The sequence below is a fragment of the Lissotriton vulgaris genome, chromosome 7 (genome assembly GCF_964263255.1).
Source record: "Lissotriton vulgaris chromosome 7, aLisVul1.2, whole genome shotgun sequence".
In the NCBI taxonomy this organism is placed as follows: domain Eukaryota; kingdom Metazoa; phylum Chordata; class Amphibia; order Caudata; family Salamandridae; genus Lissotriton; species Lissotriton vulgaris.
Genome location: NC_141695.1, coordinates 265,860,969 through 265,887,973, shown reverse-complemented (window position 1 = coordinate 265,887,973; position 27,005 = coordinate 265,860,969). Strand labels below are relative to the sequence as shown.

Here is a 27,005-nt window from a genome sequence, read left to right as displayed (position 1 = left end):
CTGTGTTACAGGCAGGATTGTGTTTGTGCAGGAAGGGGCACCTTCCTGCACATAAAACAGACTTCCAGCCGCGGTCCGCGTAGGTTGGAGCAGTGGGGCCGGATGAGGGGGTATTTCGACGGACGAGAATGAGGGAAAATTAAATAAATTATTCCTTTTCCCTCTTCATTGTCCGTCGAAATGCCCCCTCACCTGGCCCGACCGCCCCACTGCTCTGACCTGCACGGGCCGCTGCTGCAATCGTCGCAGGCATGTTAATCTTTCTAAGGGCAGAATGCAGCAAACTTAGAAAGAGGAAACAGCAAAGAGAAATACATATATTTTCTGCTGGCTGCGCCTCAAATGGGGAGGCAATACATTCAGACGCATTCCCAGGTCTACCAAACTTGGTAAATATGGGAATTCATGAGAATGCATGGGTGGATGCGTGGGAACACTCATGCTGCACCCATGTCACGCCCTCACCACGCAGTGTGAAGCAAGATAACAACTTGTGCCACCTTGTGTTTTGCTAGATTTACAGAGCCACACAGCGCCACGCAGACTGGCCTGCGTCGCCTGGGGTGGCGTCGGGCGAGGTAAACCCTATGATAAATAATATGCCCATTTAATTTGTTAAATGTTATTTGCTTTTTGAGCATTTCATGCAGCAGAAAATGTCTAGGTATTTGCAGTCCTAATGCCTTACTTACTGGGCTACTTTCTTGACATTGGAACTTGTTGCAGTAGCACTACAAACGCATCTCTACAGCAGAGAAATAAATATCTATTTTTCAATCCACTTTGAAAGAATGTTCAAGTTAGATGAACATATTATTGAAAAATGAATCTGGTTAGCCAGCTCATGTGTTTAGCCACTATCGTAGTGTCTATTGAGAACTATAGTATATATTTTACTACTAAAGACTCAAAAATTCCAACATGCATCGTGTTGATCGCCAAAAAGCCTTGTTTTTAATAATGTATCCAACATGAGCTGGAGTCGTTAGATGTTACGAGTATTGTAGAAAATACCGTTCACAATATTTTTTTTTCCTCAATATTTTTGCCACAACATTCTGTCCCATGATATTTGTGATATTTGTCCAATCAGTTATACTCCTAATCTCACTTGTAATTTATTTAACTTGAAAGTCCCTGCAATATAATGTTAACTCAGTGATTTCCCTTGATTGCATATTGGTGAGTTTACAATTATGAATCAAGTATGTTTGCATCCTAAATAGTGTTCAGAGAGCTATGGGTACATTGTTTCACCCCTTCATGAGGAGGTTGCTCCAGAGCATTGCCCTGGAAGTACACACGCGTTCCCAGACTTCACATAGCCCTTGTCACAGAAGCACCCCAACACACATGGCAATATGCATGATTGTGGTGGATTGCTGTAATTATCACATGTAAGTGGGCATGCAGAGCCACAGGTCTCATAGTGGGCGTGTTTGTTGCAGGGACAGTCCTTCTCAGGTATGCATTTCCCATTCTGTAGGACATATCCAGGCACACATTCGCATCCTGGTCTGCATTCCATTGTGCAGCTCCTAGGTAGACCCATGTTGGAGACATCTTGGCAAGTTTTATGACAGGATCCAGCGCAGGATGAGTACACCATGTTCATGCCACACTTTTCTGTAAGGGAAATGACAGCATTGTAATAGATCATTTTTACAATGTCCCAAAGCACTGTGGTTTCAATGCATTCTAATAACAGGCTCTGAAATTAATATGTATCAGGTTTAGTACAATTTGGCAACATCTGAGAACAGTATGGTTTCGACTGACAGAGTTCTAAAGCCTCAGACCTGAGCCGCATGACATAAAACAAGTCAGGATGGGGCAGTAGGAAGGTGCACTGCAACAATATGCACGGAATCACCACCTGGATTGCTAGCAAAATGAAATATAACCACTTATAAGTGTAAATGAATAGGCAAATGGTTTCTGTGGATCGATTAATGTGGTTTCTTAAGGACAGTTGTACCATGTATGTGTTAGTGTCCTTGATGGGACTGTGTCTTTGGCTTTAGACTAGACCTAAGTTACTTCATGACAGGGAGGTATTACATGAGCATTTTCCCCCCATGCATTTTGACCAGCCGTGGTCCGTGCGGGTAAGAGCGGTCGGACCCGGTGGGGGGGATTTGGACATACGACCACACTGTAAAATTAATTATTTATTTAATTTCCCCTCACTGTCGTATGTTGTCATACCCCCTCACCCAGCCTCACCGCACCACCGCTCTTACCTGCACAAGCCGCGGCTGATTTTGACACAAACTCAGATGTACAAACACTTGTAAACCTGGTTTTGAGTCAAAATGGTGCGCCTACCTGACAGAGGTGTATCAAGGAGAAATATCTTATTTTCTCCTCGTTACTTCCTCTGTCCATGTGTGCTGTATTGGACGGCACACACAGAGAGAGAAATATGCCTCTAAGGATCGTTTTTGTGCAGCAAGGTATCCCGTCCTGTACAGAGATGATCCTACCCACAATGCTGGCAACCATTACTAAGGGTGCTTGCCTTGCCTCCAGGTAGCCACAAGTGCGTCAGTGCATAGAGGGAGCTGAACAGCACCATATGTTGGTAAATATGGAGCAATTTTTTTTAGCTCTTTTCTGTCAATACAACGCAGCTCAGCAACTTGTTTTGCTGCGCCTCGCTGCATGAATTATTCGTTCTTATGGCACAGATGTTCACTCATATGCCCTAATAAGATAATTAGTAACTGAATCCCTGGTGTGGTCCTGCTGAGTGGTAAAAAAGGTGCTATCCTGCTGAAGTCCATGTCGTTTCACCTCGAGAAACGTGTAAAGAGTACCTGGAAGTTTGGGACACTTGGAGCACAGACCTTTCGCTGTCAGTTCTGAGGATTGTGCAGCAACATTTCAAAAGAGTATTTAGCCCCTTAACCCTTTATCTCAGGGAGGGCTAACGGTCCACGTCTTAGGGGGCACAATACTTTCTTTTAAAATGTAACGCTCCCAAGAATTTTGCGGCTAGAGCAACTGCCCCTGTGGACCCCCCACGCTACGTTACTGGGATTGTGACATGAAATTCCAACCACGTGCTGCATGTGCTGCACATGCCTAAGTCCGTGTTTTTGAAAGACAGTATTTCTTAAAAAACTGAACTGCTTAAAATAAAACCAATTGTCTGACGGACGAATTGTTTCAGTGCATAGCTATTCTCTAATAGACATTTTTGAGAAACCACTTCTGTACTGAAATGGTTACTTCAGAAATTGATTAAAATGCAAACCAAATCCAGGGCCTCATTTATGAAAAGTGATGCATCGCTACTTGAAAACAGCGATGCGTCACTTTTCATTAAACCCTCCTTGCGACATGCTGGATGCGTCATATTTACACTATGACATATCATGTCACAAGGAGTTACAGATACAGTATTTCTGACGTATCTGTAGGCACAAACATTTTGCATTGCTGGAGTGTGTGACAAAAGTGACGCAACCCCAGCAATGTATCCTTTCACATGGGGCCCCATGTGAAAGGGCCTTCGTCAGTCTTACGCCTGCTGTGAGAAAGGCGTAAGATAATGACGCAATGGTGTCCAAGAAGTGTTGCAGTGAAATCTCAAAGATTTCACTGCGTCACTTCTACTAAGCTTACTTGCGTGAGAAAGCGCCCCCTGCATACATTATACCGGACACTGGTACAGGCGGGCAGCTAGAGCCAAATTTCGGGTGGGGGGCTGGGAAATATTTTGGGGGGCTAATTCTTCCAAGCATAGACAGAGTGACTGAAAGAAGGTGTGAAAACATAAAAAACGCCAAATTTACAAGTAAAGGGTCTTTTAAAGACCTGTTAAGTACTCGGGTGTGGCTGCAATTAGATGGTGGCCAGCCCGCAACGCTGTGTCAGCCCCGGCTGACACACACGACGGGGGGGGCTGAAGCCCCGTGAGCTGAGTGGGTGTTGCGTGCCTGCGCAGGTATAATGTAGCGCAGGTGTTCCGAAAAAGTGACGCATCTGCTTAGATACATCACTTTGTAAATAGAACGCAACAGGTTGCATGTTTTACTCTGCCATTGCATCATAAAAAGTGAAATAATTGCAGCGCAAAACTGACGCATGGCCTCATAAATAAGGCCCCATATTTTTGTTTTTAAATGTTCTCTGATCCCCATCTCAGATCGGCACAATGTCGTGCCATTGAAATCAATTAAATTGAATCTCGGTGGAAAATATATTTGTTTTTGAATATTGACTTTGGTGGTATTTTGGTGTTGCCAAAGACTATATATGCACTTCCCTTGCTGCCGCTCTTCACTACCTAAGGTCTACACTGTTGAACTTTTTGGGAAATCCCACTGGTTCCCAGTCCAGTCACCTACATGTTTGTCGGTGTTTTTAAAGGTTATATCTACCCGAAGGGAACGAAATGGCTGCCTGAGAAAAACGTGGTACTGCAATTAGTAGAGAAGGGAACAATACATGATTATGTCCATTAGAACTAGGAGTAGTAGGAACATTTTTATGAAGCCGGTCCGAGGCCAGGAGCTCTTTATTGGTCCTTGTTTGTGAGATGTACATAAGTACTGCATATTTCTACGGTACTACCAAAACTATCCACAAGAGGATGCCAGATTACCAACAAATGTCACCAAAAATAGGCTTGCTGGGAAGCTTAGACATGCCACGAGAGCCACATAAGAGACAGATAGATACCCAAAGAGATCTGTGTCATAGACGACAGGTAGATTGCAAATAATATGACTGGAGTATGCATTTAAACATGTATTGGTGCTACTGATATTATGTAGCACGTATCGATTTCAGAGCATTATTCTTGAGAGGCCAGAGGTTGGAACTTAACCAGGGTGCACATTTGCAACCAAATTAGAATGAAACGATATCTTTCCAGCCCTTCTAGTTATAGCCACTCCCTCGTGGAGGTATGAATGAGGCACATGGAGTTCACCCCTAATGTGAGCGTTTGGAGCAGTCACCTGTCTTGCAAGGGGAAGCATCAATGTGTTGAAATAAATATCTCTGGAGAGACCCCTTGGCACCCCATACCTATCCATAGTTCAGCAGGTGCAAGGACACCAGGCCTCGGGTGTTTGAGGGGCCACTGCGTCCCAGGTATGGCTGTGGTTATTAGAAAGGGATAAAGAACCCAGGGGCATATTACCAAGCAATAGCGATAATTATCGCTATTGCTTGGTTAGAGGCAGAAATTTACCGCAGAGCTGCGGCGATTTGTACCGCAAATAAACCTTGGTATTACCAAGGTTTATCGCAAATGCGATAAAAATCGCCGCAATGCATGAATATCGCTAATGCTCTTAGCCATGTTATCCACCTCCCATTGGATAACATGGCTAAGAACTGCTCAGGGCAGGTGTTAGCTTTTGGAGATATTTGCGCTTAGCGCGAATATCTCCAAAAGTTGGTAATAGGAGATAGCGATGTTAGCGACTGTTTTCAGTCGCTAACATCTTCGCACGCCCACTTTGCATGTCATTAGTGATAAATATCACTGACATGCAAAGTGGGGCCCAACATGGTCGCTAACTGGTGTTAGCGACAGCTAGGTAATAGGGAGATAATTTTACCTCCGCTTTCTTGGATTTTAAAGCCAAAAAAGCGGAGATAAACCCCCTTGATAATATGCCCCCCAGTTCCCTTGCTTAAAATGACTTGGCACCTAAGAATGCGCGTCGAATAAATTACTACGTGACTAATAATTTTCCTATTAGTTTATGAATTTTAACTGTATAACAAGAGAAAAATGTTTTATGTATGTAATTTTTATTCTTTAATGCCACAGTCTTACTATATGTATTTTTTTTTTTAACAATAATGTACTTTTGTAATGAATAAAATAACGTAACGTATAATCTAGCTTTAATTGCAGTCTGACCTCGCTCAGCATCGGTCGCTCCCACAGGCTCCCTGAAATCTGGGTATCGTAGCGCTTTGTATTTCTTTGCCACCAGCTGTGTTTGGGTTGTGCTCTGCACTCCGGTAGCGCTAATCAGCTGTAAGCTCCGCCCACATCACTCGAGTGACTCGCTAATTCGCCTGCTGCGTTTTTTAAGTGTTAGTATTATTTCTCCTTGCTGCTCATACATTTAGAGGTGCCTCTGCCCACTCTTGCAATAACTTTCCCCACTTGTGCTGTGACGATCTCGTGGTGCTTTGCGCTGTGTTGTTGCGGCGATTTTCTGTGTTTGTTATTGTGCCTGCCAGCCCGCCTCCCACCCCGATCACACCTCCCTGCGGGCCCTCCCTCCCACGGATAACATAGAACGGACCCTCCTGATCGTCCGCTGTGACCTACCTGACCTCACTCAGCATCAGTCGCTCCCCCAGGCTCCCTGAAATCTGGGTATCGTAGCGCTTTGTATTTCTTTGCCACCAGCTGTGTTTGGGTTGTGCTCTGCACTCCGGTAGCGCTAATCAGCTGTAAGCTCCGCCCACATCGCTCGAGGGACTCGCTAATTTGCCTGCTGCGTTTTTTAAGTGTTAGTATTATTTCTGCCTGCTGCTCATACATTTAGAGGTGCTTCTGCCCACTCTTGCAATAACTTTCCACACTTGTGCTGTGACGATCTCGTGGTGCTTTGCGCTGTGTTGTTGCGGCCATTTTCTGTGTTTGTTATTGTGCCTGCCAGCCCGCCCCCCACCCCGATCACACCTCCCTGCGGCCCCTCCCTCCCACGGATAACATAGAACGGACCCTCCTGATCGTTCGCTGTGACCAACCTGACCTCGCTCAGCATCGGTCGCTCCCCCAGGCACCCTGAAATCTGGGTATCGTAGCGCTTTGTATTTCTTTGCCACCAGCTGTGTTTGGGTTGTGCTCTGCACTCCGGTAGCACTAATCAGCTGTAAGCTCCGCCCACATCGCTCAAGTGACTCGCTAATTTGCCTGCTGCGTTTTTTAAGTGTTAGTATTATTTATGCCTGCTGCTCATACATTTAGAGGTGCCTCTGCCCACTCTTGCAATAACTTTCCCCACTTGTGCTGTGACGATCTTGTGGTGCTTTGCGCTGTGTTGTTGCGGCCATTTTCTGTGTTTGTTATTGTGCCTGCCAGCCCGCCCCCCACCCCGATCACACCTCCCTGCGGCCCCTCCCTCCCACGGATAACATAGAACGGACCCTCCTGATCGTCCGCTGTGACCAACCTGACCTCGCTCAGCATCGGTCGCTCCCCCAGGCTCCCTGAAATCTGGGTATCGTAGCGCTTTGTATTTCTTTGCCACCAGCTGTGTTTGGGTTGTGCTCTGCACTCCGGTAGCGCTAATCAGCTGTAAGCTCCGCCCACATCACTCGAGTGACTCGCTAATTTGCCTGCTGCGTTTTTTAAGTGTTAGTATTATTTCTGCCTGCTGCTCATACATTTAGAGGTGCCTCTGCCCACTCTTGCAATAACTTTCCCCACTTGTGCTGTGACGATCTCGTGGTGCTTTGCGCTGTGTTGTTGCGGCCATTTTCTGTGTTTGTTATTGTGCCTGCCAGCCCGTCCCCCACTCCGATCACACCTCCCTGCGGCCCCTCCCACGCTCCGCCCCCTCCTGTGTCCATTTATGACTGATGACCCAAAGCGCTGCGTCAACGCGCTGCGGCCGCGCCGAAGGTGCGCCAAAGGTAAGCCCGTCTACGCCCGTCCACGCCTGGACAGCGCCCAGCGCCAGTCCCCCTGGCCCTCGTACCACCCACCCCACCCGCATTACATACGACGCCTCCACTCTCTTAGCCCTAAACCCCGGCCGACTCCCCAACTGCGCCCAAGCCGCTCCTGAACACACCCATGGACCCTTCACATGCAACTCCTGCAAGTTTGACAGGACCAAGACCAACTCCCCATCCACTAACTCCAAACAAAGATCCGACACCAACCAACTAAAATGCATCCTGCTCAACACCCGCTCGGTCCACAGACACGCCATCGATCTTTGGAATCTACTCGACACCATCTCTCCGGACGTCGCCTTCCTAACAGAAACATGGATGAACGCCTCCTCAGCCCCAGACATCACCATTGCCATCCTGGAAGGATACAAGATCATCCGAAAAGACCGCACCCACAATACAGGAGGAGGCATCGCCATCGTCCATAAGAATTCCATCCGCATCTCAACCAGCTCAGACGTCAACCTCGCTAGCGCCGAACACCTTCACTTCCAGATCCACACCGACCCCAAGACCACACTCAGAGGCACCCTCCTCTACAGGCCACCTGGACCCGAGCACAATTCACTGAAGTCATCACTGACTTTATCACCCCACATGCCCTCCCCTCCGAGGAATACATTATATTGGGAGACCTCAATTTCCACCTGGAAAGGAGCAACGACAGCAACGCCACCACCCTTCTGGACAATCTCGCCAACCGCGGACTCAAACAACTTGTTAACACCCCCACTCACTACGCAGGTCACACACTCGACCCTATCTTCACCTCCAGCAAACACATCTCCTTCAGCCACACCACAGATCTCCACTGGACGGACCACAGCTGCGTTCACTTTGTCTACAAAAAGACCACAACCCACAACCATCCTCAACCTACTCTGCGAAGAAACTGGAATAAAATCACCATCGACCAGATCTCCTCATCGCTTTTTCAAAACCCCCCTGCCCACTCTTCGAACCCCAACCAAGCAGCCATTAACCTCACTCAATGGCTAACCAACAGTGCCGACAACCTAGCACCTCTGAAAAAACGTCAAATCAAACTAGGCAGCAAAAACGCCCCCTGGTTCAACGATGACCTTAAGAAATCCAAGAAACTCTGTCGCTCCCTTGAGAAGGCCTGGAAAAAAACCCAAACGCCAGCACCAGAGACGCCTTCAAAAACGCCACCCGCATACACCACCAACTGATCCGGACTACCAAGAAAGCCGCTTTCAAAGACTGACTAGACAACAACGCCCACAACAGCAAGGAATTATTCAACATCGTCAAAGAGTTTACTAACCCCACTGCCAACTCCAACGACATCACTCCCTCTCAAACCCTCTGCGACTCCCTAGCCTCATTCTTCCACGACAAAATCGCTGACATCCACAACAGCTTCGACAACCAACCCGGAGACCAACCCACCCAACCTTCTGCCGCACCTTCACCCCCCTCGAACATCCTGAATGACTGGAACCCAATCTCCACTGAGGACACCATCCGCCTGATGAACTCCATCCACTCAGAATCCCCCACAGACCCTTGCCATCACCACATCTTCAACAAAGCAGACTCCATCATAGCTCCACACCTCCGAGACGTCATCAACTGCTCCCTCAACTCCGCCACCTTCCCGGAAAGCTGGAAACACGCCGAACTCAGCGCCCTTCTGAAAAAACCCACAGCTGACCCCACCGAACTCAAAAACTACCGCCCCATCTCGCTTCTTCCATTCCCGGCCAAAGTCATCGAGAAAGCTGCCAACAACCAGCTCGCCGCCTTCCTCGAAACCAACAAATCCCTCGACTCTTCACAATCCAGCTTCCGAGCCAAACACAGCACTGAGACCGCACTCATCGCAGCAACAGACGACATTCGAACTCTACTGGACAATGGAGACACAGTCGCCCTCATCCTCCTCGACCACTCCGCAGCCTTCGACACAGTCTGTCATAGCACCCTGTTACAACGCCTCAGAAACGTCGGGATCCAAGGAAAAGCACTGGAATGGATCACCTCGTTCCTTGCCGGAAGAACTCAGAGAGCCCGCCTCCCACCATTCAAGTCAGAAGCCACCGAAGTCATTTGTGGCGTACCACAAGGATCTTCACTCAGCCCCACCCTCTTCAACGTATACATGAGCCCCCTCGCGGCCATCGCACGCCAACACAACCTCAACATCATCTCCTACACTGATGACACTCAACTGATCCTCTCACTCACCAAAGACCCTAACACCGCCAAATCCAACCTACATGAAGGAATGAAAGAAGTAGCCGAGTGGATGAAACACAGCCGTCTGAAACTGAACTCAGACAAAACAGAAGTCCTCATCTTAGGCACCTCCCCCTCCGCCTGGGATGACTCTTGGTGGCCAGAGCCCCTTGGAAAAGCACCCATCCCGACGGACCACGCACGGAACCTGGGCGTCATCCTGGACTCCTCACTCTCGATGACCAGACAAGTCAACGCCGTTTCATCATCCTGTTTCAACATTCTTCGCATGCTCTAAAAAACATGTAGCTGGATCCCCACCGAAACTAGGAAAACGGTCACCCACGCACTGGTTACAAGCCGCCTGGACTACGGAAACACCCTATACGCCGGAACCATCGCAAAACTCCAGAACAAACTCCAACGCATCCAGAACACATCAGCCAGACTCATACTAGACATCCCGCGTAAAGACCACATTTCTGGTCACCTGAAAAACCTCCACTCGCTCCCCGTCAATAAGAGGATAACATTCCGCCTCCTAACCCACGCACACAAAGCACTTTACGAACTTGGACCTGAATGCCTCAACACACGACTTTCCTTCTACACCCCCTCCCGCCAGCTACGCTCTTCCAACCAAGCCCTTGCTGCTGTACCTCGCATCAACAAAAACACCATGGGAGGAAGATCCTTCTCCTACCTAGCAGCTAAAACCTGGAACTCACTTCCCACTCACCTTCGCCTCACTCAGAACCACCTAGCATTCAGAAAGCAACTTAAGACATGGATATTCAACAAGTAATCCCCCACCCTTCTACAAGCGCCTTGAGACCCTCTGGGTATGTAGCGCGCTATATAAATTATTTGACTTGACTTGACTTGACCCTCCGTTAATTTATATATGTATGCATCTATGGTTGCCTAGGAATTGTTTTTTGCACATGTTTTATCCCTGTCCTAGGAATCGAACAAATATAGTTCAGGGGGCCTTTGTTTTTCTCCAACATTGGCAGCTAAGAACTCCATGGGATTTGCAGTCATGGCTGTGAGTGGGATGCTGTAGGGCTTCAAGGACAGGCAGAGATGAGGGCTGGGTGAAATGTGAGGGATCTGAGGCAGGGGATAAGTGTGGCTCAATGGTTAGAGCGGCAGACCCTGATGCAGAGGTCTGGCCCGGGACCAGGGTTCAATTCCCTGTCTCAGCGGGTCTTGGGCTCAAATTTCTACGGACCTGATAATTCTCGCCTCGGTGCCTATTGAAATCATGGTGTCCCACGCTGCAACTCTGGGCAATAGCTTGCTTAATCTCCACAACGGCCTCAGCAAGTCTTGGGCTCAAATTTTCACGGACCTGATAATTCTCGCCTCGGTGCCTATTCCAATCATGGAGTCCCACTCTGCAACTCTGGGCAATAGCTAGCTTAATCTCCACAACGGCCTCAGCGGGTCTTGGGCTCAAATTTCCACGGACCTGATAATTCTCGCCTCGGTGCCTATTCCAATCATGGAGTCTGACTCTGCAACTCTGGGCAATAGCTTGCTTAATCTCCACAACAGCCCCCACAATGCTAAGGATGCCTGGCCTCCACTTTGTGGGTGCCCAGGAGTCAACGCCTCACAGGGAAAGCCAGGATGGGTTCCACAGCGGTATTTGTACAAGCGCCTTGAGACCCTTGCGGGTGAGTAGTGCGCAATACAAGTATCGGTTTACAATTTTAGGGGATTTCTCGCTCCAGGTGCGCTGTGTGAATGGGATGATGGCGTTGCACCATCACAGAGATCATGTCCGATGTAAGTGAAATGAGGGCACATTTGTTTGTCATTGAACAGCCTCTTGCCTGCTTGCTTTTCGTTCACAGCCCCATCTCCTGGTTTTGCCAGTTACCCCAGGAGTGCAATGTTTCTCTAGGAGGGCAATGGCCGCAAACTGAACACCTTCATTGTGACATCAAACAGATTCATTCATTCAACCAATATGAGTGTGGAAAGATATTACAATCTAACAAAATAAGAGTGTTATATACTGTCAATATTTTCCTACACAACTACTCAAGGAGTGGAATTACCACAACACATTGCCAAAGGTGATACTGGAGTGAGGCCAAACCCTCTGCCATTGCCCAGACAACTCACCTCCTCCCATCACCCATCTCCTGCACAGGGTGCACTCAAAGTGAGATTGATAAAGGTTTGAGGAAAAGAAGCCCAGAGTCACAGAATCAGTTGCAGCACAGACAGACAGACAGTTCTAATCTAAAAAAGAGGGACAAGTGAGGAAACCAGAGTTCAAAGTCAACAGGTTGAGTAGGGAATGCGGCCAACAGTAACAAACAAAAGAATATTAATAAAAGCAAAAGGAAGAAAGATCCGCGCTAAATTGGTAAATTTAATTAGACTGAATACAACCATGAGCCCTCGACAATGACTATATAGCCATCGGCTTCAACCCTACGACTACCACTACTCCTGTCCCTGACTCTATCCTTAGGGTTAGCCCTAGCATTACCATCATGTAAACAATACTTTCACAGTGATACTAAAAATTGATTCATTCGATCAATTAAATTATGAAAAGATAATCCTATGAAACGAAACAGGAGATGTCCAGTAATGGATCCCTGCACACAGAATGATACATGTGTGACGTTTACTTACCAGTGCCATCACCATCCTGACATTTTACTGTTCCAAGCATCGCAGTTAGCACTGGAAAAGAAAAATATAACCATAAATGGAAGCATCACGTTGTCGCTTCTCCTATTGCAAATTTCCTTACAGATAATAAAACAATTTGGGATGAAGCAAGATATCCTCCAGTTAAACATCGATCACCGAGCTAGAATTAAACCAAAAATCAACATGCCATTTAGTTTACTGCAGCAGAGAAAATGGAATTTGTTTGACATCATATTGGACACCAGTTACAAAGTACTGCTCACGAAGGGCCCGATTCACAGAACTAACTTAGGACAAAATCCTAAACTTACTACCATTTTGATATTCAATGAAGGCACTTACCCATCAATGAGTAAGTGCCTTCCGTGAATAGCAAAACGAGTGAGTGCACTTACTCATTTTGGTATTCACAGAAGGCAAAATGAGTAAGTGCCTTCTGTGAGTACCAAAATGGTAGTAAGTTTAGAATTTTGTCCTAAGTTAGTTCTGTGAATTGGGCCCAACGTCCTTAATCTCATCTCAACTGAAAATATCAATATGAAAAGGTAACATTAACATTATAAAGGGGGTGACATAGGATTTTGATCAAGTTTATGTGGTCATGTGACGTAATTTACAAGAGTCGCTTGTTTACTCACAAGGCACATAGGGCAGTTTCACAGAAATTGCACCAGTGGTGCAACAGGCTGTATGCCCACTTTTTATACTGCCCCAAGAGCAATTTGTTATTACGAAATGGCTCTCCCATGATATAGATCTTGCAGGCACTAAATGTGTGCCGGCATGATATAAAAGAGACATTCCTTCTTTGGTGTGGGGTTATCGACCCATGCAAATACAAAACACTGTAATACCGAAGAGGGTGCAAAGGCAAAGTATTTGTTGACAGTGTGCACTGTAATTACACACCCCCAGAAGGCACCCACTAAAAAGGATGGAAAGGAGCACAGGCAGTCCCAGGGACCATCCGAGTATCCCCTTGCAGGAGGGTGTACACATGGTCTGTGCCTGTACTGGGAACAGTGCATATGCTGTGATATGGTGCACCACCCCCCATCTGGGTTTGACACACAGGCATAAGTGTGTTTTGCAGTGAAGTGTGAGACAATGTTCTGTACCTCTAATATTGCACATGGTATCATGACTAATTGTAGTAGTAAAAAACTTGGTTGTTGGTTGACTGAGATATGTTGTATCTGGTCAAGCAGAAACTACAATCCTTGTCAGGATAAGGCACAATCAGACCCCCAACTTGCGTCAACTTTGACGATCCTGTCAATCGGGCTTGTGATGTGAAGTCTGTTGTCGGGGATGGAACACGCATTTGAGGTGATGCGTAGGTTCTGAAGATCTGAGAGGCTGCAATGCAGAGTCTGTAGTTGTCGTCAAGGCTGCTGTCGCCAAGAGATGCAAGCTCCTGTGCTGGGGAAGCATCACGCAGAGTTGGTTCCAAAGGTGACACAAGTTGCAGCATCAATGTGAGTCTTTGCAATGGGTCCAATCCCTGCAGTCCTGCTCGGATTTGCGCCATGCAACAGAGGAGATGCATCAGATCTGCTGGTTCCACATGCTGGCAGAGCTCCTAAGGCTCACTGACAAGGGTGCAGGACTGGGGTGGCACCACTCTGCAGGGCAGACTCACAAATTGCAGAGTCCAGGTGAAAATACAAGTTTTTTGGAAGCCTCTTAGGTCCCTGTGGCTTCAGATCAGGGGGGGGGGAGCCTTAAGCCCTAGGAGTCACTCTGGGTTTGGGGTTCAATAGATGCAGGTCTAGTCCTTCTCACATAGGCAAAAGGGCAGCAGGTCAGCACAGCAAAGCAGGAGTCCAGCAGATTGGCAGTCCTTCAGCAGCAAAGCAGTCCTTCTTCATGGCAGGGTATCCTCAGATGCGAAAGTCGCACTGAAGTGGTGGTGTATGAGGCCCATTTTGTATACCGTGGTGCACTGGTTCGGGAAGGTGGGAGAAGCTTCTAGACAATGGCATTAAAGTGCCCTGGCTCCAAGTTGGCTAGAGTGACAATGCAGAGATGTTAGACTCTTTGTGAGAAGACAGTCTATATCCTATTCAGGTGTAAATAAGGCTGTGTCGAACTCCTCCCTCCCATCGTGCCACTGACGGCCCATCCCGGCAAATCTATGCTCCCCTTCTGGATGGCTATCTGGGGAAATACATAAAGCCCAAGTGCACCCAGTCGTACAACCAGCTAGAGGCTTCAGGCACCAAACGGCTAGGACAAGAAAATGTCAACTTTCTAAAAGTGGCATTTTCAGAATTGCAATTTAAAACAACTTCATCATAAGTTAGAATTTCAAATTATTTAGTTATTTATCCATTTGTAGCATGCATGGTTACACCACCGGTGTGTTCCTGTGCTAATACAGAGCCTCTGAAAAGGATGCGGCTGCATTTGCATGCCGTACTGTGTTGTACAAACTATCCAAGAGTTAACTTTATTCATTTTTAGAAAACAGCAAGGTCTTTAGCTGTTTACGGAATCTACTCTCACATGGCTCTATTCTTAGAAACATTGGAAAAGTGTTCCACGTTTTTGCTACTAGATACCTGAATGAGTGTGCCCTCATTCTTGCTCTAAGTTTCTTGGTACAGTCACCAGTGCCTTCCACATAGATCTCAGCCTCCATCCTTGGATGTATTGCGTTATTACCCGTTGAAGGTACTTTGGGCCATTCTTTACTAGAATGCGGTGGCAATGGCACATTGCCTTGAACATGACTCTTTTTTTCCAGTGGCAGCCAGTGTAGTACTGTCAGGGCTTTCTACGTTTAGCTCTTCTCGGAAGGCTAAGTACCAATCGAGCCGCCACATTCTCCACCCTCTGTAGTTTGGACAATCTTTTTTTTGTAGCGCCAAGATATAGTACATTTCCATAATCCAATTGGGAGGTTATTACCGCATGTACTATGGTTTTCCTAGCATTAGGTGGTTAGAGATATAAGACTTTTCTCAGCATTTTCTTTGCCCTGTAGCATTTACCCACTACCTTCTGAATCTGACTATCGAATGTCAACTCGGAATCACCCAGACTCCGAGATTTTTTACTTCAATTTCAGGGGAAGGTAGTTGGCCTAGTGATTCAGGCCACCCCGTGGACAACCATATGGATGGCGCCTTGCCTGCAACCATTACCTCCATTTTACTCCCTTTTAACTTGAGGTAATGGTTCAACATCCAGTTTGCCACCTCTTCTAAACATGTGGAAAAAGAAATTGCTGCCTGGTTCTTGTCTTGAGATAGCATCACAATTAGCTGCTTGTCGTCCCCATAGGAAACAATTGACACCTTATGTTTCTCCACTTGCTCATCCAGTGGTCCCACATAAAGATTAAAGAGAGTGGGACTCAAAATTGAACCCTGTGCAACCCCCTGAGGCCTGGGAATACTCTCAGATAAATGTGACTGATGAAGACTTGAATGCTCAGTGCTGAGAGAACCGATGTCATTCAAATCAGAGCGCTTCGAATAATGCCGCAAATCTGTAATCCAAGGAGGAGCAGCTTGTGGGATACGGTGTCAAGCGCTGCACTGAGATCTACCAAGATCAGTGCGGCCATTTGTCCTTTGTCTGCATATTTTCTCAGTGTTTCTGTGGCCAGAAGTAAAGCTGACTCTGTGGAGTGGGCCATTTTAAAACCTGATTGAGAGGGATGCAATAGGTCACTCCTATTGATGTGGTCAACCATTTGTTCATTGGTTACTTTTTCTTCAATCTGGGCGACAAACGGTAGTAGTGAGATAGGACATACTTTTTCTGGTATATTTTGCTCTAACGAAGGATTCTTTTTTAATTGGCTAACAATAGACTGTTTCCATTTTGTGGGGAGTACACCATTCTGAAAGGAACGTGAAATGAGCTCTGAGATATATGGCATAATCAAGGTCCTCCCCTCCATTACTATCTCGAGTCTTGCAGGGTCTAAAGGGGAGCCAGATTTTGTCCCTTTTGCTGTGGCTGTTAGTTCTTCCAATTCCTGCATCTTAAATTTATCCAGAGTCACCCCAGCATAGTTTGTCTAACTTCCACAAGTCAGGCTAGATCCCTGTCGAGCGTCTACCCGGAAGGTGTCATAGATTATTGTCACTTTATCAGCGAAAAAGTCTGCCACCTTATTGCAGCTCTCTACAGAGGCAGTTGTATCACTTATATTTTCATATGTTCTGAGAGACTTCAGTTTGGCGAACATTTCTTTGGAGGAGTTACTGGCCCTTTCAATTTTTTCTGTATAAAATTTACATCCGGATTTCCTAATTAATGAATGATATTGTTTTAGTTCCTTTTTGTAATTTTCTGTGACCCTAATACAATATTTCTTCCTCCATACTCGCTCCAGCTTTTTACACTTTTTTTGGCCGTCATCAGTTCATCATTAAACCAAGGAGCTGTTGCATTTTGTCTCTTAAGGGTCCTGGTGCTCCAAGGTGCTATCTCATCTAATACCTCTGTATTCCAGTCTTCCAGTTGTTTATTGGCTAGGTTAATGTCTTTGTTTAGTATAAGAGTTTTATCCATCAGCGTGGGAGTTTTATCCTCTTGCCTGGGTGAAGAGGTGGAATTAAAATGTTTCCACTTCCTTGTTGTAATTTGCTTAATTGGTTGTTCTAGCCTCTTTCTAAAGGCAGACTAGATAATGATCTGACCAAGGGATTGGCCCTGGTGTTCCTACCTCTGTCTCCTTAAAGATTAGAAAAATTGGATCTAGAGTGTGACCCCCTTGGTGTATTTGTGCCTCTAATCTTTGTGCTAAATTTAATGTCAACAGGTCCTTGCATATTGTGCGAGCTTCTTTGTTCTGCTTGTTTTCAAAGTGTATATTCAAATCACCTACCACCAGAAACATTTTGTATTGGAGAACTGGGTGCTCAACTTTCTCCTGTAGGCTCCCCATGAATTGTGATACTGAACCTGGTGGGCGGTAGATTAGAAAGCCAGCTATAATATTGTCTTCTGCCACTGATGGGGTAAATAAGAACGACTCACAATTTTCTAGGTCGGCTTGTTTAATCTCTGTTAGAACTGGGGGGTCTCTAGTTGGCAGAGGTAGGTATTACTGTCCAAATAGGGACCATTGCTTAAAGTCAGGGTAAGGAGGAAACATTCTGCAGATAACCCCTGCTCACCCACTTGGTAGCTTGGCACGAGCAGTCAGGCTTATTGAAGGCAATGTGCAAAGTATTTGTACCAACACTCACAGTAACACAGTGAAAACACCACAAACTGACTTCACAACAGTTTAGAAAATGAAAGGTATTTAATCTAAACTACACAATACCAAAACGACAAAAAATCCAACATAATAATAATAAATAATAATAAAAGCATCTTGTATAGCGCCTGGTTATACTTGTAACAGTGTGTCCCCGCGCTGTATAAACAAAGGACTAGGCCGCTCCCGAGGGAAGAAGAGAATAGAAATAGGGAGGAAAGGAAAGAAAACTCATAGCTTCGGGAACAGATACGTTTTTAGTTTTTGACGGAAGCTCCTCTCCGTTTGCTCCATCCGGAGTTCAATGGGTAGGGAGTTCCATTGTTTACTGGCCAGGTATTTAAAGGACCGGCCGCCCATACGCGCCCGGTAGATTCTGGGCACTTGAAAAAGCATACAGCCCAGAGATCTCAAATGGCGTTTGGGTTGATACTTGGTCAGTAATTTTTGGAGATATTTTGGTCCTTTACCTTGGGCAATGCGGTGAGTCATGCATATTGTTTTGAAAACAACGCTCTCCCGTATGGGCAGCCAATGGAGAGTAGCTAAGCCACGTTTTCCTGACCAGTTCAAGAATATGGTTTCAAATGAGTACTTAAGGTTGCGTTAGAATTGTTCACAGTTGCATCACGCTTTAGCCAACAGTTCCTTTAGTTGCAACAAAAGTTCCAAGTGAAAAGCTGTAGTGGTGAAAAGTAAGCTATGCGTCATCCCTGAGACCCTGGGGAGGCGATGCGACAACCCCGCTCGATGTAGATGGTGTGTCGCGGTGACTCTGGTCTGTGCGGGGAGGGATGCGATACCTTGCGTGGATTCTTGTGCCCAGGTTTCAGTGGAAGCAGCTCGCAAAAGGTACGATGCGACGATCTTCTGGGCGGCGACGATCTCCGGTGTAGCGACGATGCGCGGCTCAGCGTCGATCTTCTACTCTCATTGTCCCTCGATACGATGACTCTGCGACGACTCTCACAATGACGTGATGCGGCCCACAAGCAAGTGGTGCGACGATCTCACCCAGTGAAGAAAGGCTCTGCGACGATACTTGCAGCGATGGTAATCTTCCCGCACCGGACTGGTGCGTCCCGCAAAAGAAGGAAGCGACGGCTCTGGCAGCGGCAACAGGCGCTGCCACGATCTTGGCCCTCTTAGCGGCGGGAATTTCCTCACACTGACTGGGATGCGCTCTGCAAGCGAGCAATGCGATAAACTTTGGAGAAAAATCTTTAAATCTTGGTTTCCAGCTTCCCACCACAGGTACAACTTCCAGAGGCACCACGACTGGCCCAAGCACTCTAGGAAGGACAGAACTCTCTCAGCAGAGTTTAGGGAAGCTAGGGGTGAAGTATTTTTGTTCCTGGGACTTCTTAACAGGGAGCCAGCTCTTCTCAGGCCCTTGGAGATTCCTTCAAGCAAGGGGACGCAGCACAAAGCAAAGTCCTTCCCCTCTCCTTGGCAGCAACGCAACAGCAGGTCAGTCCAGCAGAGCAACCGCAGGATAGTCTTCCTTGTTCACTTTCAGCTTTCTCCTTGGCAGGGGTTTCTTCTTGATTAAAGGATGATCTAATTTTCTGTAGTCAGGAGTCCTGTGCTTATACCCCTAAAAGTTTTTGTTCCCTTTGTGCAAGAGGGCTCTGAGCCTGGTCTGAACCAGTTCTGGGTATTCCTTGAGTACTTTGTTTTCCTGGCTTCTCTTTTCCTTTCAGAGAGAGAGGGGCAGGGTCGTCAGCCGCCCAGCAGGAGGTGGAGCCAGCACTGTGGAAGGCAGGCACAGCCCCATTCAGGCCAGGTAGTATCCCCTCCCACCACTCAAGATACAGATGCAGTCATTCAGCCTAGGGATGACTCAGCCAGCCTCCTGGGGGCTCCCCAGCCCCTGTCACTCTCAAACCAGACAGTCAATTCACAAACAGGCCAAGGCACACAGAAAGGTCAGACAAGAGAACAGCAACTTTCTAAAAGTTCTGTTCTCAAGCACAGGATTTAAAAACAACCTTTCCTAAAATTCTGAGTTCAGAGATACCAGACTTGTATGTCCTACCTTGCTCCTATGGGAAGGTATGCTGGTAGCCACTGTAGCCAGCATTCCCCATGATAGCCTATGGGCAAGGTAGCCTTACAATAGTTAAAAAATAAAAATGGCTGTAATTCACTAACAGAGCTTGTCACCTGCACTGGTACATGCTCTACTTTTCACATACAGTGTGCCCTGCCCAAGGGGGTACCTTGGGCCTTCCATAGGGGTGACCAATGTGTACAGAAATGGAAGGGTTGGGCCTGGTCAGTGGGGACACTGACCCGGAGGGCATGGCAGTTCACAGACTGCACACAGGCACTGCGGTGGCAGGCCTGAGACACCATTTTAGGGCTACTCATGTGGGTGGCACAATCAGTGCTGCAGGCACACTAGTAGCATTTGTATCACCAGCCCTGGCACACTCAGTGTACTTTACTAGGGGCTTCTTGGTGATACAAAAATGCCAATCATGGATAACCAATTACAATCATAATTTACACAGGGAGCAATTGCACTTTGACACTGATCAGCAGTGGCAAAGTGCCCAAAGCATCTATATCAGCAAAACCGAAATCCAGCACAGCGTCAAAAATAAAGGAGGCGGAGGCAAAAAGACAGGGGAAGTCACGCCAAAGATGCCAGGTCTAACAATCGCACACTTCATTGTGGATTTATAGATTATAGCTATTCCGCTACCTATTTGATCTTCTCGATCCTGCCTTACTAGTGTATATTCACTAGGGACGCGTCCTGCACATCTGGAGTGGTCAGAAATAGAGCGTCCAATGATCTTTCCCTCAGTAAGTCATGAAGCTCATATTTGTGTTTGGCCAATGACCTGCAGTTTAGTAATGCTAAGTGCAGCATACCCTCGTTATTCTTGTATGTTTTACAAATTAAGGTCATGTTAGAGTGCTCACATTTTAGTGCCTCGCTATCTACATTTATATTATGCTTGTATGCTTTATCAGTGGGCTTTGATAGTCCAAGTAACTCCTCTCCTGAGTACTTAATCCTTACTTGTGGCCCGAACGGACCAGGGGTCCTGGCCCCTGCGCCTGGTCAGGCGCAGACAGGCTTCCCTTGGGCGCGCCGAAACACTCCTGCTGCGCATATCCGCTGGTGGCCGCATACACATTGTTTTTTAATAGGGTCGCGGGCGGGATGTACCTCCTCCGCCTCCCCGACCGGAAGTGATGCTCTGAGCAATTTCTGCCAATTAGAATTCCAGCGACACCAAACTTGAACCAGTAATTTCTTCCCATTGGAAATGACACTTATAAAATGTAATAAGGCAACTGCAATGCTAACCCATGGGAGACATAGGCCTTGCAGTAGTAAAGAACAAATTAAAGAGTTGTTTTCACTACCAGGACATGTAAATCTTGAATGTAAAAATCCTACTTTTGAAATACATTACACCCTGCCCTTTGGGCTGTCCTGTGCTTTCTCTATGGGAGACTTGTATGTACTAAAAGGGAAGGTTGGGGCTGATAAAAGGTCAAAATAGCAGTTTAAAAAACTGCATACACAGGTTCTGTAATGGCAGTCCTGAAGTATGATTAAAGGGCTACTTAAGGGGGTGGCAGAATCAGTGCTGCAGACCCACTTGTAGAATTTAATTTACAGGACCCGGGCACTGGTAGTGCCACTTTACTGGGGACTTATAAGTAAATAAATATACCGTATAGGTATAGGCCAATATTAACATGTTTAGAGGAGCGAGTACAAGCACTTTTGCACTGATTAGCAGTACTAAAGTGTGCAGAGTCCTAATACATGCAGAAATCAGGTCAGAAAAAGTGGAGGAGGAAGGCAAAAATTTGGGGGAAGACCACCCTAAGGCTGAAGGGTCTAACCTTAATTACCACTGATTTTCTGAACAGAAAATAGATTAATGCTTCAGTAATGGAACCCTCTTTTAAACGTAATCATTGATTGCTCAATTGAGATGTTAAGGCTTGCAAAACAGAAGCATACATTCAAGGGAAGGAGAGGGAAGGGAGAGGATGTGGCCTAAAGGGGACAGGATGTGGCCTAATGGCTAGGGTGGTTGCCTTCAAATAAGGAGATCTGGGTTCGAGTCTTGGCACTGACGCTTATCATCCTGTGATTCTGGGCAAATCACTCAGGGCCATATGTATCAACATCTTGATTTGCCATTCTCAAATAGCGATTTTTTAGAAATCGCTATTTGAGAATTGCAAATAGTGATGTATGTAAAAAAATCACAATTGTTTTGCGATTTCTTAATATTCCTTAATTGCGATTAGCAAATTGCGAATCGCAATGAAGGAATACTTTCCCATTCATTTGTATGGGCCAGGAGGCCCATATGAATGAATGAGAAGTTATTCTCAATTTGCGATTCGCAATTTGAGAATCGAAAAATGAGAATAATTTCAAGGGTGCAGGGGTGTCAAAAGCACACCTTGATGCACCCCTGAAATAAGCATAGGTGCACATGTGGTGCACGTACATGCCCTAAGGGCATGTATGTGCTTCACATTGCACTGTGAAAAATGCAAAAAAAGTGCATTTTTCAGAGAAATCTCAAATTACCACCAGCTTGAAGTTGGTGGTAATTTGCAATTCCTTAGTTCCAAATTGCACTTTTTTGATGCTTCTTACATTGCATTTAAGGAATAGCAACATTTGTGATTCCTTAAATACAATCGCAAAATAAGGAATCGCAAATTCTGGGATCCCTTATTTTGCCTTAATACATACCATTTGGTAAAATTGCATTGGGAAGCGCCGAAATTCTGCTAATTTCGGTGTTTACGAATGCAATTTTGCTTGATACATATGGCCCTTATTCTCCTTGTGCCTAACAAAAAAAATATTAGTATGTTCTTTAGAAACACAACTGGTGCTCATGTAAAGTGCTCTAATACCTTTGTGTCATGTTCGTGCTATATAAAACTCCAAAGGAAAAAAAAAGTGAGAAGAAAGTCATCTCCAAAGAAATTTGAAGCTAGTTTCATGATGCATATTGCTGATTATCTGGTTTGTACCTGACATGGGATAGCTTCTCTTTTAGAATGGTGTGTCTAAGACTTTTGATTCTTTCATTCATTGAACTTTGTCCTAGGTTTAATCAAATTCATGTATATAAATGATGTTGCAGGCTAATGTTATTTTTGGATTTTGCATTTATGTAGGTCTGGTTACATACAAACGCATGCACACACACACACACACACACACACACACCCACACACACACACACACATGTGCCTACACATTCAAACACATATGCCCACACACACAAAATATGGCATACAGAAAAAGACTTTAAATCAGCCCTATTCAGCCGCTGTCTTGTTTGAATGCGTCTTCTTCATACATTGGCTTGAAGGCCTGTCTGTCAAGCCTTGTTATCAGCCAATGGCTCTTTGCAGATACTTCATTCCTGCTGTCTGTTCTTTCTAAATGAAACTCTATAAGATGCTCTTTAGAAGTTTAGGTTTAGTTAATTGATTGTTAGCAGCAGATTAAAAGGACCATGAAGGGAATTCTGATAAATTGTTAGTAAAAGAGATGAGGGCAGTGCTGTTCCAGAGGCCTAGGACTAACTGTTCAACAAGTGAGCAAATATTATCTAGAAGCTATTGCACCAACTCAATAGAATGAGAACAAATAAAAAAAAACAATTTAGACGTGTTCCATGACTTGTAAAAATGGAAAACAAAACACAAGACCCTCCCAGTGATAGTGCTATAAGCCTCTCAACACTTGCCCTTTCAAGGTGCAGAAGTTGAGAACAAGAGGGCATGTGGCCCTAAATTCCCCTCTACTCCTCAAGTTGATCCTCCAGACTCTCTACTTTAAGCTTGGTTTGCACTCACCTGCTGCCAGCACAAGAAGGAAAGACGTTCTCTTCACCATTTTGAGAGTCACGATGTCCTGCAAAGAAAAGAAGTTGCATACACATGAGCATTCTATGTGGATTTGTTTAATAAGGCGTGGGTTCATGAGTGACTGAGAGTAGTGGTGAGATATGAAACGGTGCTTGCAAAGTACCTTCAGGATCTAATTATCTTCCTTTTCCCACTGCTTGCAAAATAGTATTATTAACTTTAAGTGGATGTTGATGCATATTTTTCATCCTCACAGACCGAACTGGAAGGGAGTGCCCTCTAATGGGACAAGAGGGCAGTGGCATTTTACAATAATCAGATTTGTTTTGTGCCAAATTGTTCCATAACTATATAATCTCACTGCAGAGGGATACTTAAGCCATTGTCCCAGAGAGCTGTGCAATTCCATTGAAAAAGCCTTTGTTTATTATTACTGAGCGATGACGCAGAATGGAAGGGCGCTGTTACTGTTGCATATGGAGCCGCGAGCATGTGTAAGGGATCTTCATGCTCAGGGGCCAACTAGAAGTGGCAGGACACAGCAGGAAAGTAACAGCCTGATTCATGATCGGGCCGTTTTGCGAGGCTCAAATAGCGAATCATAAGGAATCGCTATTTGAGACTCGCAAAACGGTAATCATGTAGGAATCGCAATATTAATTGCGATTCCCACTGATTCCTTATTTGCGATTAGCTAATTGCTAATCGCAAATAAGGAATAACTCCCCATGCATTCCTATGGGCCAAAAGGCCCATAGGAATGCATGGGGAGTATTCCTTATTTGCGATTAGCAATTTGCTACTCGCAAATGAGATAGCGATTTAAAGGGTGCCAGGGGTGTCCAAAGGACACCCTGTAGCACCCCTTAAATGCAAATTGAAACAGGTGTTGCGCACACACATGTCCAAAGGACATGTGTGTGTGCAACATGCAACTTAGAAAAATGCTTTTAAAAGCATTTTTCTAAGTTTTTGCTATTTACCGAGAGGTCTGACCTCTCGGTAAATAGCGGCACAAAATTGCATTTTCGCAATTTTCAAATGCTTCATGAATTGCATTTAAGGAATCTCAAATAGAGATTCCTTAAATGTAATTCCTCGCAATTTAGCGATTTAGCAATTACCGATTTTTGCATTTGGGATGCTGAATCCCAAATGCAAAAATCGCACTCGCAAAGGGCCGGATTCTCAGAATCCGGCCCTTTGCGAGCCGATTTAGCCTTCATGAATAAGGCTGTAAGTGTTTTTAACTCCTTGTTTGGTCCTTAAGGGCGAACCCAAGAATGCCATCAGTAGGACCAGAGACAGAAGCATATGCGTTATTCAGGCTGGTGAGAAGAGGCAAAGACAGTCACTGTGAGCTGTCAGTTCAGGGCTATTAACTACTCTCTCTTCTTTTGGATAGATAGAAAATAGAAGCGTTTCTTTCATTGGTTGTGGGATACATTATTCAGTAGAAAAGATCAAGGATCCAGTCTAAGAAATGTAAAATCTGAAATAATGTCTAAGAACTAGCAAAGTTGATTTATGATGTCAGAGATGGACAGAATGTTGAGGAAAGGTATATCAATTGGTGATTGGACAATCTTGAAAACACAATGCAAAGCTTGGGTAATTCATCTAAAGCAACATCAATGGGTGAGAACTCTGAACCCGATAATTCAGGCCTGGAGACCACTGGCCCATTGAAGTTGTTGCAGGGCTGGGGCTGAAGTAGCAGAATTGCATGGCCGCTGTCCACCCCCTGCAGCAGTCCTGGGTGAGAAGGCAATGCTTTCTAATGCCCACCCGCACTTTAGTGGACACTTTCAGCCCGCTCAGATGAGGTGGAAAGTGTTTTATGACGAAATCCTGAAAAATTGCCCGACAAAGCACCCAGTAACTCTGGGTCTGAGCAGTTACTTCCCATTGAAATGTACTTGCTCTCTCCCTGTCTCTCACTCTCACGCACATGGATCAATCTCAGTGTCTTTTTAAGTGTCCTTCACTCTCTAATACTCACTCTGTCTTTTGCTTATGTCTTCTTTTTCTCTGTGACTGTCTCTGCTTATCTTCTTTTCCAAACTGTGGATGCTCGAGGTCAGTTTGGTCCTCTCACCCCGATTTTATCTCTCGATATCGCGCTCTCCAAAATGGTTCTTACTTAGGGCCATATTATCAAGCCTGGGCGATAAAATTATCGCCGCTTTATCGGCAGGAAACTGCCGCTAAAGTGGCGATATTGGGCTTGATAATATTCGTTATAACTTTATTTCGGTCAACGACCATAAAAGCACAAGCAAAGTATGTACATACAATAAAATACATAAATAATTAAGAACCAGCAGTTAAAACATTATTAAACAATCAGTTATCCACAAAAAATGGCCATCATTAAAAATTAGTCACAATTAATCAAAGTGGACCTTCTGCGCCACATACCGTACAAAAAGCGGGAGACCGAGAACACAATAAGGGGGGATGTATCATATTTTAAAATTCTAACGGCGTAAGCACAATGTTTTAGTCCCTGATTTCTACATATTGGTACCAGCCAGGCTCTCCGGATTACGCTATAGGCAGGGCAAAAAAACAAAACATGGGCAATGTCTTCTTCATTGTTGCAGACAGGGCAGATTACCTCCTCTTGACCTGCCCATTTGCAGGTCAGTGCCCCAAGTGGCAGGCAGTCGTGCCTTAATTGTGTATATAGTTTTCTTGCAGGGTGAGGTTCTATTTGATCCAGAAATTCCTCCCTACTGGGCACGAGTTTTACCTGCAAAAATTCCGAAGACAATATGCTGTATGGAATTCCAATCGAGGCTTGAGTTAGATGTCCTTCCCATCTACCATGGGCTTCGATTGGAATTCCATAGAGCCTATTATCAAGCCCATTATCGCCACTTTAGCCGCAGTTTCCTGCCGATAAAGCGGCGATAATTTTATCGCCCGGGTTTGATAATATGGCCTTTAGTTTGTCTGCTTTGCCTACTTTACTATTAGGCAGTGTGGTCAAAAAAAGCAAATATACTAAAACAATTTAATTAAACGGAGGGCAATTAAATGTAATTACTGAAACGGTGGTTTGAGAAGGAAAATAAATGAGACAATAGCCGCCAATCCTCACGAGGAATTCGCACGGGTTGAATATATTGCCGTAGTTAAATCACACCGTGAAATGAAGTATTGTGGTCGAAGGCATGGGTCAAAACAACGAATATAAAGACATGTTGGTGAAACCTAAATCACTGCTCGAAGGCAGTGCGAAGGGAAACATACCTAGTGTCGACTTTGGAGCTGCAGAAGGTCTTCGTCCACAGGTCGGCTTGAATGAGCATCTTCTTCCTGCTCTAGGGTTTACATAGTCCACACTATTGCC

General features: G+C 45.6%; 1 long non-coding RNA gene across 1 annotated transcript; it reads right to left on the bottom strand.

The window, feature by feature from the left end:
- Nucleotides 1-933: 933 nt before the first annotated feature.
- Nucleotides 934-27,005, bottom strand: LOC147701341 (uncharacterized). Its single transcript, XR_015297451.1, has 4 exons — nt 26,906-27,005; nt 23,636-23,693; nt 12,526-12,576; nt 934-1,626 (listed from the first exon to the last, which is right to left on the bottom strand). It is a non-coding gene; the product is annotated as an uncharacterized LOC147701341 (long non-coding RNA).